We start from the raw sequence: 14,841 nt of genomic DNA on the forward strand, positions 1-14,841 counted from the left end.
CTCTGACCATTTGGTCTTTCTAAGCTCCAATGGGACCCCACACCTCCCCATTCATAAAATTCTTGTTTATCTTTTCAATTACAGCTGATGTGTCACTTCCTCCAAGAAGCCTCTTTGGAACGGAGGCCTTTTGTCCTTTCTGATATGCATTCATCATCCGGTACTGTAACTGCCTGTTATTCCCTTGGCAAGAGGAACTCTTCTTTCACACACCCCCTTCTTGGTGGACTTGCCGAGTGGGGGTGTTCTGTTCACACAGATGTTATGCAATGATTGGAAACAAGTTTCAGCAAAGAGTACTGTATTCGTCTCATGGCATCCCATCCAGAGGCCTGCAGACTGAGGAGCCCTGCACTGTGTTTCTAGGTTACAGAAAATAGCTTCTGAGAGCTTGTGAGCAAGGCAAGTATCCCGGGGGAAAAAATCGATACTGCCATACAGACCTGAGGATCCCCCATCTCCCCAATGCCTGGTTCTGTACTCAGAGGAGTTTGGGAAATGACTTGGTAAATTGAAGCAGGTCTCTGCAGATTTCTTAAGAGTCCTCAGTAGAGAACATGGAGGGTCTTCCAGAGAGAGACGACGATGCCCATGTGTACTGTGTGAATGCCACACTGCCTATGTCTAAGACACTTTTCCCAGCCAGAAAGAGTCAGTATTTCATGACATACAAAGGAAACCACTGCCCAGGGGTTATATATGAACTTTGGAGTCTCCCAAGGCCATATTTCCTAATGTCCCAATCTACAGAGACACTGTGTTGGTAATATCCTCTGATGTCACTTAGAGCCTTCTGTAACTGAAATAGTGTTGGTTCTTGTTAACACAGTGAATTATGTGTTCCTCCTTACTTTGGCTCCTAGGAAACTCAGAACTGAGTTCCAGTCACTGTCTAAAGGGGGATTTTTCTAGTCTATGCCTATTTTTTTTTTTTTCGGAGCTGGGGACCGAACCCAGGGCCTTGCGCTTCCTAGGCAAACGCTCTACCACTGAGCTAAATCCCCAACCCCTGCCTATTTTTTTTTAACTCAGCTAGAGCAACCACACATATTTGTGGGGTGGGGTATAGTATTTCAATACATTCATAACATCTGTTGTGACCAGATTGGGACCATTAGCACATCTCTTGCCTTGGATGTATATCTTGTTTTGGAAGCATTCAAAAGTCTCTCTGTATAGCTATTTTGAAATATTGAATTCGGGGTTATCAACCAGTGACTCTATTGTGCTAGAGAGCAGGAACAGTAATCCTCCTTACTGGTGTGTGTGTGTGTGTGTGTGTGTGTGTGTGTGTGTGTGTGTGTGTGTGTGTGTTTGGCTGTTTGGTTTTTAGGGGAAGGTTGTTGTTTTTGTTTTAAGACAAAATGACAAGATCTCATGTATCCCTGACTAGTCTTGAAATCTCTATATACCCAATGATGACTTAGAGTTCCTGATTCTCCTGCCTCTATTTCCCAAGTATTAAAGTTGCCTCTCGGGCTGGAAATCAAAGTCAGGGCTCTGTGCATGCTAGAAAAGCATCTAACAACTGAACTACACCTCCAGCAAGAAGTTATTTCTCCAATCTCCCGAAACTCTGTAGGTACCCACACTCTCTCCTAGAGGGGAACTTCAGACTCATCACAAGGGTCTATCAGCTTTATCCTCCCAATCCAGGATTCCTTTATTCATTGTAAATCTGTTCCATTGATAATGTTAAAATGCTTTAGAAAGAAAAGGCAAGATAGATACATTAAACAACACAAGCAAGCACAATGAAGTTATTGTTAGAAATATTGACCACAAACACACCTTCCTGATGAACAGCAGGGAGTGCCCCCAGGGATGAGCCTGTAGCTCCTCCCTGACTGGAAAGTAAGGTGGGCTGAGGGTTCTTGTTTAACCCTTTCTGTTCTCTTCAAATTCTGAAGTCATCTTCCTTCCTGCCCTCTGGCTCCCAAGAGGCTGAAACAAAACCCCCTTCCAGATTGCATAGATTAGGCCAGTGACAATGGAAGGAGAAGGTGGCTTGTGTCCACTCCCTCAGCCCAGCCAGACAAGAGGCCTCTGTGTTCAGGGGAAAGGGGTCAGGGACACTTGGTTAGTTGTATCCACCTTACTGGGTCTCAGGCTGATGCTACAGCCCTAGAAGGTCTCATGGGGTAGAGTCGAGGGCTTCATTTCCAGTTTTAGCCCGATAGCTTATCCAGGCATAACCAGAACTAATTCCATAACAGCCAAGTGCTCCAAAACCCTTACCTGCATAAGCTCCAGTCTTCTGCTTTCTGACCTCTTGACTGGAAAGTGAGTCTCCACTCAAAACCCTCCACCTTCCCTTTTCCTTGGGCTGGAGTTGCATGTTGCCATCGTGGGCAGCCTACTGCTGCTCTCTGAACCATTAGCAGGTGTTTCCAAGTGCCAGAAGACAGTGGCTACTTCCTGTCATATTCATTAGCCGGGGACAGAAAGCAACTCTTTCTTCTTAATGGGAATCTTATCCCCTCAAACGTTCAAAGGACATTCTTTGTTTAAAAAAGAAGAAGAAGAAGAAGAGGAAGAGGAAGAGGAAGAAGAAGAAGAAGAAGAAGAAGAAGAAGAAGAAGAAGAAGAAGAAGAAGAAGAAGAAGAAGAAGAAGAGGAGAAGAGGAAGAAGAAGAAGAAGAAGAAGAAGAAGAAGAAGAAGAAGAAGAAGAAGAAGAAGAAGAAGAAGAAGAAGAAGAAGAAGAAGAAGAAGAAGAAAAGAAGAGGAAGAAGAAGAAAAGAAGAAGAAGAGGAAGAAGAAAAGAAGAAGAAGAAGAGGAAGAAGAAGAGGAAGAAGAAGAGGAAGAAGAAGAAACATTATAAAAAAGTAAAACTGGAGCTGTAAAGCAAGGAACAGTGCCACCTGACCCCAGGAAGACAATAGAAACTGTCTGAGGAAAATGTTTCTCCTTTGAGCTCATTTCTCCACCACTGCCTGCACCAGGGGTGTCCTCCCAAAAGGGAGCCTGATGGAACTCATTGATGTTCCTCAGTGTCTAAGGCCTGCCTCTGAGTATTCATCAGCAAAAAAAAAAAAAAAAAAAAAAAAAAAGACTGTATATGTATAGGTCTGTGATACCAGCAATCAGGAGACTGTGGCAGGAGGATCATGAATTTGTGGTCAGCCTGGGATACATATTCCTATCTCGAAAAAGAAACAAAAGTGAGGTCTGAGAAGGGCCTGGAAAGGGGGAAGAAAGAAAAGAAATGAGACCTTAAGTGTTGAGGTGACAGATATTTTAATCACTGTCTCCTTGTGTCTTCATTGTCACCCCCAAGAGTTTATCAGTGGTTCTCAGCCTGTGCATCCTGACCACCCCAAAAGACCATTGGAAAGTATATTCACTTTATAATTCATAACAATAGCAAAATTACAGCAATGAAGTAGCTGTTGAGGGTCATCACAACAAAGGGTACCAGCATTAGGAAGGTTGAAAACAATTCCGTTTGGTCTGGTGTCATTATCCCGTCTTGGCAATGGGAACACTGGGTTTCTGAGAGTGGGGCTTGTCTCAAAGGCTTGCTATAAATCTGAAGCTTACCACAGATGCCACAGGCCTGAGTCCTAGACAGGATAGACCATGGCCAGCCTACAGGTCTAACTTCATCCCACAGTTTTAAATTGTGAAAGTTAAAATCTTTCTGTGGCATTGTAAGCTGAGTTGATCAAGTAGTGTTGAAATACAAACAGGAACTTTCCCATCATGGCCTGCTTGGCTTTTGGCTGTAGGCAGAGCTGGTACAAAAACTTACTCTTGGAAGCCTGGCAGTGGTGGCACACACTCAGGCCCTAAGTTCAAGGCCAGTCTGGTCCACAGAGGGAGTTCCATAAGAGCCATGGCTACACAGAGACACCCTATCTAGAAAACAAAAGACCTACACTTGGGACTAGAGAGTTAGCTCAGTTGGTAAAGAGCTTAGTACACAAGTACAGGATACTCAGTTCAAGTACCAGAAGCCAGGCATGGTAGCACATGCTTGTAATCTCACTGCTGGAGAGGCAGGGACAGGTAAATCTCTGAGGCTCACTGGTGGCCAGGCCTATCCTACTTGGCAAGCCCCAGATCAGTGAGAAACAATGTCTCTAAAGCACAAGCTAGACTGTCATGTGACGAGTCCCACTGCTGAACTAGGGACTCCTCATACTTGGACTCAGAGAGAGAGAGAGAGAGAGAGAGAGAGAGAGAGAGAGAGAGAGAGAGAGAGGCGCAGAGACAAACAGAGACAGAGAGACAGAGAGACAGAGAGCAGCTCTAAAAGAGATTACACATTGGACATCTGAACAGAGAATCCATAAGTCTCTGAAAGTGAAATCCTTTGGTGTGGACTATACTCAGCTGAAAGCCCAGACTCCTCTCCCCCAGCATTCTCTAGTCTCTGGGGAAAACAAGAGAGGAAATCTAAGCTTATCGGCCAGGTCAGCTCTCTCCAGAACAAATGAGGCTTCACTAGAGAAACCAGGTACCTATCATCACCCCCAGCTGCAGCTACAGACCCATACTGGGTCATGAACATCAACACCCAGACAGGAAGCAGGGAGCAGGAACAGCACTTATGGGTTTCCTGAGCTCAGTGAGCAGTTTATGGGAGGCCTGTGAAAGCTTGACAAATCCCCATCTATCTGTAGGTTTGGCTCTTGCTTGGTACACAGAACCAACAGCTTTTCTGAAGTACAGTGTTATAGGAAGTAGGCAAGGTGAGGGGCTGTGCTGTGCTCGCTTTTAGTTCGTTTGTTTTTGTTTTCCAAGATGGGGGTTTCTCTATGTAGCCCTGGCTGTCCTGGAACTCACTCTGTGGACCAGGCTGGCCTCAAACCCAGAGATCCTCCTGCCTCTGCCTCCCAAGTGCTGGGATTAAGGGTGTGTGCCACCACTGTCCGGCGACTTTTTCATTACTTTCCTACTCTTATATCTTTGGACATGGCTTCATTCCTCCACCACCACCCCGACCCCCACCAGAAGCCTCGGTTTCCTCTTGTGTACGCCGATACCTGCTGTGCCCTGCATGACATCCACAACATTACTTGATAGACAGCCTGGGAAGAGCTATGAGAATGTTACTAAGGTCACTGCCCATTTGCTATTACAGACCCTAGTGCCAGAAAACCCGGAGCCAGGAATACCTCTATTTCCTGCTATATCTCGGACAAGTTGCTTCTTTTTCAACCAGAAAGAGAACCAGGTTGGCTGAATGGAAAAAAAAAAAAAAAAAAAGGTGAGAACTAGGTGTTTTCCATCCAGAGGACTTTGTGCATAGTCACCAGACTGGGTGGGGCTAAGATTACACTAGAATGTCAGTCAATAATCTGCTTCCTTAGTCTCCAAAGATCTTCTGGAGGGGGAAAAAAAGGAAAGACCTGAGTCATGGCTGAAGACTGGAGAGTGAAACAGAAAAAACTATGTTAAAAAGTTCTTGGAAAGCCAAACGGAAGTAGCTTGATTTGCATCCATGTTTGGGACTTGACTGCTGTCAGTTCCATTCCCATAACCAGGTATAAGTTGGGTGCCGCAGTGCCCTCTACCTATAGAAGCACCACCTATGTGAACCTGTGACCAAATGATGAGCTTCCCTTGACACCCTCATTCTTCTTTTGACAAAAACGAGAGCCTGGGAAGTTCATGAGACTCCGGTTTATTGATATTCAGACTTAGCCACCTTTCTTCTACTTGGTCAATAGATTCTTAGAAAAGACCTACTTTAACCTGGCCCAGAGATCCTGCCCAGAAACTTGGGAGGTTAAGACACGAACAAGAATCAAGAACTAGTCAGATTCTCAACTGAGGGATGGGCACCAGATAATCCACCTAGGGCAGATCTAAGGCCAAGCCTATGCAAAAAAAAAAAAAAAAAAAAAAAAAAAAGTCACTGAGGCAGACAGATCAGAAAAGGCTTCCTGAAGGAGGCGACTTTGCACCAATGTTGATGACTAATGGAATTCATTAACAGATAAGTGTGGAGAATCCAGGAATACAAGGCCTTCTGCATCCTGTGCTCATTTCCAGGACGCTGAGGAAAGGAAATATATTCACATCTTCCCTGTGCAGTCTAGGCTGAGGTTTCCTGGCCACTTCTCTTAGACAGATAATCACAGCTTCTCTCATGGAGTTGAACGAATCCTTGCAAACACCTTGATACGGTGCTCGAGGATGAGGGCTTCCACACAGCAGGATTCTGGAATGCCTTGGTCTTCAAGTTTCCTGTTAAAACAGTGCCCTCTGCCAGAGTTGTCCCATCTTCATCTGGGACCCAGATTCCTGTGCCATACAAACTGTTTCAGTGTATGATCGGGTGTTCTCTGCCGGTTTTGCTGTGGCGACTGCAAATTTAAGCAGATACACAATGGGCCCTTTGTTCTTTTCTCATACTTTACTGTGCAGACCAAGAAATGATTACTAGAAATGCATAGGCATGTCTGTTGGGAAACTTCTGTCTCCTCTGTAGCTCAGAATTGCACTATAGAGGACGTCATCAGACTTACAGCTAGCTGGGGGTAACAGTGTGGCTGCAGCTGCCCATGTGGAGTCCTCTCTCTCTGGTTTCAGACATGAGCTTTGTTGCCTCCAACTGTCTGTCTTTTTACTAATTGGTCCATCTTTTAATAGGTCATCGTTCTTTCTTTACATCTTTACCGTCTTTCTATACAATCTGTCGGTCAAGTTATCTTTCCCGTTTAACTTGCAGCTTTCAATTGACTGTGTTTTTCTGTCTAGAAAGGAAACAGTCCCATGGGAAAAGATAAGTGTGAGACAAGGGTGGCTAGGGTCCTATCTTTGAGGTGTCCCGCCTTATACAAAGAACTTTTTAATGAATTGTTTTTCCTTCCCAAAGGAAGACATATGTAATCTCCCCCCAGAGGGTTCTCAATTCTTAGCCGGGGAAGATAGAGAACACTTGCAACCCCTCCGCTTCTCAATCCCAAGTCTTTGAAAGCTAAAGCAGGATAAAGACAGACTTTCTGGTAAATGTCGTAATAAGAATTCTAGACTGCAGTGTAAGACTCGTCTGCACATTCTCACTGAGGAAGTGAATTGCCTTGGATTTTCATAGGCCAGTCTAGAATTCTCGGGAAGGGCTCCCTTTATCCCTAGACTGCCTTTGATGACACACAACCTTTGACCCTGATCAATGCATCCTCCTCCCCAGCCGCAAAGGCCAGAGCGGCTCTCTCAGCGCCCAGAGGAAGAGCGGGCATTCGGCCCTGACCTCTCCCCCTGCCCCTAACCTCACTGATAATTGAGCTTTCCCTCCGTGCTCGCCAGCAGCTCACCACACAAAGGAACTGGCCCCTCCTTACCCCGTCTTTTCCGAGATGAAACCATGAGCCGAATCTGTTCAGCTAACAGCAGCATCCGGTAGGGAACACACACAGGAGGGTCAGCTCTACGGACCCTGGCCCCTTCATTTCACCCTGGCCCTCCCAGCACCTCCCACGCCCCCAACACAGGCTGTTTGACCCAACACTGTTTGTCCCTCCAATTGCAGCTCTTAGACAGAGGGCAAGGTCTCCCTTGCAAGATGTTTATGTTGCAGAGTAGTTTAGAGAACACACACATATTCTATACAAATACTGCACATACATATATACACATGCGTACCACACACACTGGAACACATGTATATATACATATGCACACCATGCACTGCCCACATCCATGAAACACTGTACATATGCACACCATACACTATGCACACACACACACATATATATATACTATGCACATCACACACTCATCATACACTGCACACCACACTCATCATTCACTGCACACATATATACACACACCATACATATCAAACTCATGGGCACACACTTCATATAGACACCACACACATGCACACACACACACATACCACATATACTACTCACATCACATGCATACATGCATATAATATACATCATACATGTGTGCACACATACCATATATACATGCATACCATAAACACATACTATACCACACCATACATGTACATATACATATATGCACACCACATAAATCATAGATGCATGCAACATGCATCTCATATGCAAACCACACATACCACATACCCCATACCACACACACATGTCAAACACCAGACACGCATATCACATCTTTTCTTAAAGGTATATTTTCTTAAAAGCATGTTTCCAAGCATTTTAAAAACTGAAACCAAATTAAAGAGAATTTAAAATGATCTCCCTTCGCTATCCTTTCAATCTTTGTAAATGGTCTTATTTTAAAATAAAGTGGCAAATAAGCCCTTTAGACACATTTCCCCACCTGGGTTTGCCTTCCCAGCAGAACAGGATGGATAGCTAGGGTCACTGCAGTGACCACTGCTGAAGAAACACCGTGCTGGGGTGGGAGCCAAGTTCATGACCACAGCATCAGCACAGCCCCAGGAGACTTGCTGCCTGAGAAAGACAGGAAATGGAGAGTCCTCAGGTGCCCTCCCTGCCCTTGGGAGCTCTATTTGCTGCATGATGAATAATAATGACTTCATTTGCATGACAGTCTCCTCTAACCCACACTTCTCTGACATACCTTCATTCTGTTCCAAGAAACCAAAGGGCAGAGAATTTGCCCAAGGTCACCCACTTACTTGGCACCAAGTTTTCAGACTCTGCTTGGGACTAGGAGCTATCTGGAGTATCTCATGGCTTCCACAGGACACAGGAGGAAGAGGAAGTGTCTGGGATAAGATACAGAGGAGAAAACCCAGAAGCAAAGACAGCTAAGACAGCCAGGGAAGTTGAAACCTGGTCTCAGAGGATGCTTTGCATGTGGGAGGAGGGGCCTCATCTGAGTCTTAAGGGCATCCATCACCTCATCAGGAGTTCCTAATAGAAAGAAAAGGAGACATGCGTCTAGAGGGGATCTGTCTGAGAAGAAGTCCCAGAAAAAGGAAGTCTTTACCATAGTGAGCCAAGATACCTGTAGGTGCTCCCTGTGTCTATGAGATACTACAGGAAAAACAAGAATCCTGCCACATCTAGAATTGAAATCTGAACAAACAAAGCCAGGGCACGGTGGGCTTAGACACAAGTTTTGTCTTCTTACCATGGATTCAGGCATGAGTTATTGAGCCCCCTTCAGAGACCCAAATTGTGGTTCAGCCTAATGAGTGATGTGTAATGGTGGAGGCCCAGGTGAAGGACACGCCCCAAGTCACTTGGGTGAAGTACTTGCACATTCTCAGGTCAGAGGGAGTAAAAGATGTGGGTCCTTTGTTTATATAATGCCAAGAGTTCACCCTGAATACTAGGCCTATCACCTATCACCTGGCACTTCCCATCCCTCGTGGGCTGGCACTCAGCTAGGAGCTCAACCCCACGTGCAGTCACACGTGGACTCTCCAGAAGCCCCCTTCAGCCTTCAAATTATGAGTGAGGTCTTACCTTGAGGTCAGTTTGTCCTGACACTCAGATGTTAGCCAGAGCTCTGTGGAGAAGCAGTACCAATAAGAAAAAAATATAAATAGGTAGGTAAACAGATAGATAATGATAGATGATAGATAGATAGATAGATAGATAGATAGATAGATAGATAGATAGATAGATAGATAGATAAGACATGAGAAAAAGAGAGAGACTTGACTTAAAGAATGGATCCATGAGGTTAAAAGGATGGCTCAGTGGGTAAGAGCTCTTGTAAGAACGAGGACCAAAGTTTGAATCTCAAAACCCACATAACTGCCTGTAGCCACATGCCTGTAAATTTGGTATGTTAGTGGGTGAAGACAGGAGAATTTCTGGAACTTGCTGAGACTTACTGCCTGCCAGCCTAGCTCAAGGTTTAGTGAGAAAGACCCTGCCTCAAAAAAATAAGGCACAGAATGATAGAGTAGGACACTTGACATCTTCTGGCCTCCACACAGCTGCACATATAAATATACCATATACACATACATGACAACACACACACATGAATTGCCTTACATGATTACTGTGGATACAAATGAGTCTGAATTCTACATGTCAGACTAGAGAGTCAGAATCCAGTTGATGCTGCCTGCAGTCTTGAGACGAAGTCTTTCTTTCGAAAGGAAGTACACCTTTTCTCTCGAACCCTGAAAGGTAATACAGTTTCTTTATTGACTACTGACTTTAATACTAATCTTACCAAAAAAAAAATTCTTTGCAACAAGAATCATTACCTTGGTCTTTGACTAAGCAAATGGGCACTGTAGCATAGTCAAGATAACATACAAAATCAGTGATCACACTCCCCAGGTCTGCAGTGTAGAAAGAGTTCAGTCTAGGTGAGGGTCAGCAGGAAAGAAAGCCAGCAGAAAGAGCAACAAACTTAAAAACAGACAAACTCTAAGCTTTGTTTAAGCACATATCTGGCTCATCCCAGAGGCTGCAGAAGAGCTCCACTGAACATTCCACTCACCATGGGCTCCGGCTTTGATGCTACCTCTTCATCCACCAGGGTAGTCTCAAGTGTTTCCTATATGGTTGCTATGTGCATATGTCTTTTCTGATTGGCATGCCCCCTTCATCATGGTATTTGTCCAAAGGACATATGGCTGAGTGAATAGCTGGCTTCATTCTGGGCTATGACCCCACTGAGGTCCCTCATCAAATCTGTCTCTTCCCTCGATGCTGCATGGTGACTTGCAGAGCCACCATATCCACTTCAGTGAGTAAATCAGTTTCCTTAGGGAGGACTTCCAGATCCCTTTGCCATGCAGTAGAGCAGAGCACCTGGGGTGTGGCAATCGTTCCCTAAATATAGATGCTAAAAGTTCCCATTCCCTGGCAAAGCACTTCTGTGATACGGCCTCTCACCCTGTAAATTTTATGAGTTGCCATGGGGGTGCTGGGAACTAAACCCTGGTCCTTTGGAAGAGTATCCAGTGCTCTCAACCACTGACCCATCTCCTCAGCCCCTTCAGGTTAGAGTTTTAAGGACTGAACAGGATGAAGCATTAAAAGAACAATATTATTTGCAATACTTCAAAAGGCAATGTACAGAGCTGGAGAGATAGCTTAGCAGTTAAGAGTTCTTCTAAAGACTGTTCTTCTAAAGGACTCCGGTTCAAATCCCAGCAACAACAACATGCCAGTTCACCCTCACACAGACATACATGGAGGCAGAAGACCAGTGTAAGCAAACAAAACAAAAAAGGCAATACGCATAGCGACACATCTTAGAGAGTCGCATTGAAGGTTCAGAGCAAATGCCTTGGGACAGTTGCTTATGAAGAGAGGGTTTTGGCAATGCTAAAGGGCACTTTAACAGAAGTAGAGGAACTTAGAGCATACTGACAAGCAGTATGAGCTAGAAAAATGGACCTCTGCTCTGTACACTGAGGCCCAGACACAGGGAAAAGAATCATATTGACAGAGGCTACAACTGCCTCCCGTGACTTGTTCCTTATCTATCTCTCCTGCTAGACCAGTGGTTGGCCAACTCTGACCCATGAGCAGCTAATCCTAGCCCACCATTTGGTCTTGACAGTTCTGTTGCTGCCCAGCTCTGCCCTTGCTTAGCTGTTCCTGTAGCTGCTTTTACCCTCGTGGCAGAGGCAAGGGACTGAGAATGAGGTTCTATGCCCTGCAACACTTACAATGTTTATGATCTGACCCTTTACAGAAAATGCCGCCCATACCTGTTCCAGAACAAAAGTTCCACAGTGGCAAGAGCCAGCTGAACAAGGGGAAATAAGTGTCCCTGTGAGGGGAGGGGAAGGAAGAACACAAACACAGACATCCCTGCACTGGTGCTGAGTGACTCAGACCATGAGTGGTACCTCTCATTCTTCACATGCCCTGGGGACCCTTTGGGCCCATGCCTGTATGCACGTTTTTCTTCTTGTTCAAAGAACACTTTCTTGGCCACACCTCTTCTCCAATAAGCTGACCCACATCTCCTCAGTGAGACCTTTTCTGTGTCTAGGCTTACCCTAGATACCTTTATGTCGTCCTCCAAACGACTCAGTACTTTCTGATGATGCTCACGTGCTCTGGGCATTGTTCTTCCATGGCTCTTCTGTCTTCCCTAAGACAAAACCTTCACAAGAACATGGACCAAGTTCTACTTGACTCTAGGTTCCCAGGTCATAGGGCACAGCCTCCAGCACAGGGCAGATATAGTTAGAACTGGCTAGCTGGTGTGCCCTGGAGCTCCATCTTCCCAAACACCGGTCAAGCAAGTGCCACAACATTCAGATTTTTCACATGGGTTCTGGGGGATCAGACTCAGGTCATCATACTTCTGCAGAAAGAATGGAGGACTCACACAGGAAAGAGAAAGAATGAGGTTAGAAAGGACTGGGTGAATGTGTGCTGTGAAGTTACATGCCTGTAATCCCAGCATTCAGGAGGTTGAACCAAAATCACAAGAAGTAGACCAGTCTGGGATGTATAGTAAGACCGTATCCTGAGAAAACAAGAGAAGAAAAGAAGAGGAGGGCAGAAGGGATTGGAGGTGTTATGCCTGGAATAACAAGCAGTGGATGTTTTCTCCCCCCCAGGACAAGGCTCATGGCTGGCTTCGCCACATGAAGATTGTCCACTGAATGACTTGGATCTAGAAAGAGCCAGCCTCAGGCCAAACCAGCCCCTTCTGACTGTATAACCTTTTCCCCGCTGTGCTTCTGAGGTCATTTGCCTGCTACATCTTCCTGGGCAGACTCAGCACATCCCATTCATAATGAGGGCCCAGAACAGAGGCTTGTGGGTATCTAGTCTGGACAGAGCATGCCCATCTTCTCCAGGATCCTGGAAGACAGGACTGCCAGATGCAACCTTAAGAGTCTGTTCTCTGCAGATCTCTGAGCCCATGAGCTGCTCAGCTGCTAGATCTGTGAGTGAATATCCTCCTCTTGTCTGGGAGAGAGAAAGTAAATGAGGACCTGGAGACTAGAAGACTATGAGTCAAAAGCCCTATCTCCAGACAAAATCACACGCATCACTTCCTGTGCCCTCGGCCTCATGCTTGACAGGAAAGGATTTCTGAACAACTTTCTCAGCCCAAGCTAATTTCTGAGGCAAAGTAGAATGTGATGGGCCAGGCAAAGTAGAATGTGATGGGCACCCACATATGCTAAGCGTGTGATGTTGGAAGCTTATGATGACTATTCAAAACATTAAGATCCAGCAAAACATATCGCTTGTCATCCAAGGTTGCCATGAAGCACTTAACAGACTGGTGCAGAGGTTGCTGGGACTTCCATTCTAAAGGCACGGCTAGGATGACCTAATCGACAAAACAGAATTTCTTCATGATCATGGAAACCGAGAGTTTGAAATCAACACATTAGTTGGGTTGGTTTTTTCCTAAGGCCTTGACCCATAGGTTATCATTGTTTTTTTTTTTTTAATCCTTAAGATTTTTTTAAAGATTTATTTATTTTATGCATATGAGTACACTGTAGCTGTCTTCAGACACATCAGGAGAGGGCTTCAGATCCCATTGCAGGTGGTTGTGAGTCACCATGTGGTTGCTGGGAATTGAACTCAGGACCTCTGGAAGAGCAACCAGTGTTCTTAACCACTGAGCCATCTCTCCAGCACCAACCCTGAATATTAATTTGTCCCTGTGCAAGTGTGGTAGTGGGGTGTGTGTGTGTGTGTGTGTGTGTGTGTGTGTGTGTGTGTGTGTGTGTGTATAAGGATACACACGCACATATATCATACGAGGTTGATATCAGGTATTTCTCAATCACTTTCCATCTAACTTTTTGAGACAGGGTCTCTCACTGAACCTGGAACTCACAGATCCAGCTACAATGGCTAGCTGGTGAATCCTGGACATCTATTTCCCCAAAGCATTGGTATTATAGGCAAGTACCACAACACCACATTATTGTTTTGTTTTGTTTTTCACACTGGTTCTAGGGGATCAAACTTGGGTCATCATACTTATACAACACTTTATCAACTGAGTCATCATCCAGGTGTAGACTCTTATAAGGACACTAATTGGCCTTAGCCTTCCTAATGCTTCGACCCTTTAATACGGTTTCTCATGTTTTGGTGACCCCTAGTCATAAAATATTTTTTTCTTTTTTTACTTGTACTCACTTTTAATGGTGATATACCATAAACTACAGCATATCAACCATCTTAAAGGAAGACTTTACTTTTGCATGGTGTCTGGCTGTAAATTACTGACTGAAGAACACAGTATTCAGCGTGCCTCATAAAATTATTTTAACTGCTACGTCATAACTATAAATTTTGTTACTGTTATGAATTGTAATATCTGATATGTAGGATATCTGATATGTGATCCTGTGAAAGGGTGCTTCCACTCACAAAAGGGTGGTGACACACAGACTGAGTACCCTGGCTTTGGGTTTGTGTCATTTGAACTCTCTTACCTGCATTAAAACCTTATCTCCAAATACAATCACTTTCTGACTTCCCAGTGGTTAGGCCTGCTGGATGTGGATTGAGAGGAGTGAGATTCAACTCAGACACAATGACTGGAAAGATCCTGGACGAGGGAACTAGGTGGGAAAAGCTAAAATTCTAGCACCCAGCTCACTTTAAGGAGGTTCGAGGCAGAAATCCAAACCTCTTTAATCAGAGGAGAAAGTAAGGATGCAGGGACAACCCCTATCTAGAAGATAGGTTTCCTCTAAAATACCAGGGAGAAGGGGTTGGGGATTTAGCTGAGTGGTAGAGCGCTTGCCTAGGAAGCACAAGGCCCTGGGTTCGGTCCCCAGCTCCGGAAAAAAAAAAACACCAGGGAGAGTTCCTGAAGAAGAGGCACTACCGCACTCCATGACTATATCAGATGCACCAAAGGGGCATCTCTCCCGCTGTGGCCAATGAAAGGGTGTCCTGGGTTTCCTAAGCAATTTTGTGCGCTATTCCTCCAGTTTCCTGGTTGCTCAAGCCAGAGC

The 14,841-nt window shown here is 45.1% G+C and overlaps 1 non-coding gene across 1 annotated transcript; it reads right to left on the reverse strand.

Annotated features, from left to right (window-relative positions):
* Positions 1-14,002: 14,002 nt before the first annotated feature.
* On the reverse strand, positions 14,003-14,129 carry LOC120093419 (small nucleolar RNA SNORA15). The gene has a single exon (XR_015623595.1). It is a non-coding gene; the product is annotated as a small nucleolar RNA SNORA15 (small nucleolar RNA).
* Positions 14,130-14,841: the final 712 nt, after the last annotated feature.

Source organism: Rattus norvegicus, chromosome 6 (genome assembly GCF_021556685.1).
Source record: "Rattus norvegicus strain SHRSP/BbbUtx chromosome 6, alternate assembly SHRSP_T2T, whole genome shotgun sequence".
NCBI classification, from domain to species: domain Eukaryota; kingdom Metazoa; phylum Chordata; class Mammalia; order Rodentia; family Muridae; genus Rattus; species Rattus norvegicus.